This window comes from Larus michahellis, chromosome W (genome assembly GCF_964199755.1).
Source record: "Larus michahellis chromosome W, bLarMic1.1, whole genome shotgun sequence".
Taxonomy (NCBI): domain Eukaryota; kingdom Metazoa; phylum Chordata; class Aves; order Charadriiformes; family Laridae; genus Larus; species Larus michahellis.
The window spans coordinates 7,214,142-7,217,685 of NC_133929.1; the positions used below are offsets into that span (position 1 = coordinate 7,214,142).

At 47.2% G+C, this 3,544-nt stretch overlaps 1 pseudogene; it reads left to right on the forward strand.

The window, feature by feature from the left end:
* Window positions 1–1,154: 1,154 nt before the first annotated feature.
* On the forward strand, window positions 1,155–2,603 carry LOC141735621 (uncharacterized; annotated as a pseudogene).
* The last annotated feature ends 941 nt before the right edge of the window (window positions 2,604–3,544 follow it).

Genomic DNA, 3,544 nt, shown 5'->3' on the forward strand with positions numbered 1-3,544 from the left:
GCTCCTGAGCTTGGAGGAGATGATCCTTGAATATTAACCAGCTTCCTTGGGCCCCTCTCCCCTCCAGTGCTTTGTCCCATGGTACCCTACTGTGAGAGACTGGAACTTTAAAATAATTGTCTCAAAGCTTCCTTAAGCTTCTGCAAATTGATGGCAGGCTTGAGGGCCAATAAGAAGCTTGCTTGTATCTATTTAGCACCTTCTGCAGGCCATCCTCGTGTTGCCATCAGCTGAAAAGGGTATAGGCCTCTGGCTATCAGAGTGGCCAGACTCTGCCTACTGTGGGGTCCACCTGGGCCTGTGCTGTTAACTCCAAAATCGCTGAGGCACAATGACTGTGCTGAGCCAAGTGCTGCCCAAGCAGCAGGGGGCAGGAAAAGCTTATATGGTGACCGTGTAAAATGACAATTAGTTGGATAAAGGCCACCATCACACTGACTGGTCAAGCTATGGACCGACCTGGGCTACCTGGACTATAACTGGTGGGGCGACCCACCACAATTTGGGAATTGGGACCGAGACCCCCACCACCATCAACCATGGATCAATGGGATGCTGCTGAACTTCCGGAGGACTGCCGAGACGTCATTGGGCCTGTGGTGGTGACTGTACTCTTGCTACGCTCCCTAATACTGCTTCTCTTTTCTGCCTTTCCTCTATCACTCGTCTCAGTGACTGTTGCTTGGGAATAACAATAAACCTGCAGTGAGCAGCATCTGATCTCATTTGTGTCTTAATCTCACACTTGGAATCATTGCGAACCTCTCCCGGGCCCAATGTAGTCGGACCAGGACGTAACATTTTAATTGGTGTCACGAAATAGGATTTTATTCCTTGATGTGAGAATGTCGCTTTTACTATTTGCTTTTACTATTTGCTTTTGCGTGTATTGGAGAGACGCCTGTGTGCGTATGTGTGTGCCTCTTGGGGGCATAAGGGGGTGGGAATCTGTGTGAACTGATTACTAACCTGTGGCCTCTCCGAGATGACTGCCCCTGTATTTTTGTGAAGTGTTGCACTTTTTGCCCATTTTACTTTTGGTCTGGTTTACGTGAGTACCCCTCAGGGACGTTCGGGGTGGGACTTTGTGTGGAATTACTACTTATGCGCTATCTCCCTGAGGCGACCACCACCCCTCCCCCCTACTGTTGAAAATGAGCAACAATTACACTCTCCCTGCAGGCAGGGATGTGCTGTATAACCTTTTAGAGAAACACGATGCAGATGCATGCCCCTCTGTATCAGTTAACGTCTGGGCACAAGAAAATTGGCATAATCTGCGGAGTGTTACGACTGAATCAGTGCCTTGCAAAAGGACACTAAACTCTGGCCCGGAAGAGGGAAATCTACAGTATGCTCCATTTTAGGCGCCAGTCTGGTAGCAGCTGTAGAAGCCCGAGACCAACAACGTAGTGCTGAATCCCAAATTATACAATCTTTACAAGCCCTTGTCCAGTCCCTGCAAGGACAAGTGAAGGATCTAAAGGGACAATTAGATCAGGAGAGAGCTCAGGCAGACTATCTACAATCTGCCCTTAAAGAACAGCTCCTCAAAAGCGAGAGTCGTTGACAGCCATTCCCCCCCACTAAAACAGAAACACTATACCCCTAGTATAGTGTTAGAAGAGCTAGAAGAAGCAAGATTGAGATTAGACAAATTAGAAATACCTCCTCACTCACTCCAACCTTTGATCAAAACAGAATATGCATATGACAATGACCAAGACGACTCCCCCCCAAATTATTACTAAGGAAGTGCCATACACCACTACAGAACTAGCTAAATTAAAAAAGGAGTTTGGTCGTACCCCTAAGGAGTCAGAAATGGAATATGTGTGGAGGGTGTCGTCGGGTGGGAACCAGATACTATTAAGTGAAAAAGAAGCTGAAGGGTATTGGGAACCCAGAGTGTTTTTAACTACTGGCGATCGCCATGCCCCTTGGTCCCTAACTCAGAGGGCAGCCTATTGGGCTGGAGCTCTCAATCCCTTAGAACGGGGAGATCCTCTCGCTATTACGGGATCGGTTGATCAATTGGTAGAAAATGTGCAAAAAGCAGCATGCTTACAAATAATGCATGACCGGGAGCTTAAGCCCCAACAAGAATCCCCCATGATGATGCTGGTTGACCCTGAACGGATGACTCCCTTGATAAGGGGCCTCCCTGAATCTTTAAAACGTATTGGCGTACAATTACAGGGTACAATTAAAGCAGTACCCCAAAGCGAAAGGGTCATGGCTGCACTGGAAGGGTTGGTAACCCCTAATCGCAAACCACAAAATTTGAAAGTGTGGACTTGGGGAGAAGTTGCCCAGGAATTAATTAATTATGGGCGGAAATATGGCCCTGTTAGTGTCCCCTCTGCCAAACAAGACCTGAAAGGGTTAAGACAGGCGGAATTGAAAACCCCCTGCACCCTAACCACTAGAGGAGGGCACCCCTCACTAAACCACCAGGCAGGAGGGATATACCAAATAGGCAGAGTGCACTATGGACCATGGGATGGAGAAAAGGAATCCCCCGAGATCTTATGGACGGGCTACAAACAGACAAGCTAGAAAGGTTAATTAGGGGATGGCTGAAGAAACCAGTGATCCCTTGAGATTTAATTTTAGTGAAGGCAAAAGAACCTTGGGATAGTGATGTCGTCCCTAGTACTCCCCCGGTGCCCCTCATAGATTTAACTGATGGGAAACAGCCAGTGCCGGCAGGAAACTAAACCCTTCGCTCCCCTATAGTGGGCGGGGGGGTAGAGGATGGGTACATGTTAGACAGCTCACTGTTAATCAGCGAGGTGACCTTGTGATTACTTGTTTTGTAGGACCTAAGCAAATCCCAATAACGTTTGTAGTAGATACCGGTGCCCAAATTTCAGCTATTAACATAAAAGATGCAGAACGCAGCGGTATGTCATTGTCTAAGCGACATTTGTGGTAGATGCATTCAGTAATGTTCAGGCACAAACATTGGCTACTGTCAGTTTATGGCTACCAGGGGAAGAGGCAGCATCTTCGACGTCGATGGTCATGGGATCATTTCCATTTAATCTCTTAGGACTTGATATCCTGAAAGGCAAAGTATGGATGGATGATAAGGGAGGAAGCTGGTCTTTTGGCGCCCCACTGATAGTGATAAGGCTCTTACAAACCGCTCCGTTACTTCCCCTTTGAAACTAACAAATATCAACCCCTACTCTTTACCTCTTGGACCACAGGAGGGAACAGCGCCAGTGCAAGAAGACTTAAAGGAATTGTGGTTCCTACTCACTCCCCTTTTAATTCCCCAGTATGGCCTGTCTGAAAGCCAAATGGCAAATGGAGGCTGACAATAGACTATCGGAGACTAAATGCAAATACTGGCCCACTAACTGCTGCGGTGCCAAACATTGCTAATCTCATAGCCACTATTCAGGAGCAAGCACACCCTATTATGGCAACCATTGCTGTTAAGGATATGTTTTTTATAAACCCTTTGCAACCTGAGGACCAAAATCATTTTGCTTTTACCTGGGAAGGACAGCAGTTTACTTTTACATGACTCCCT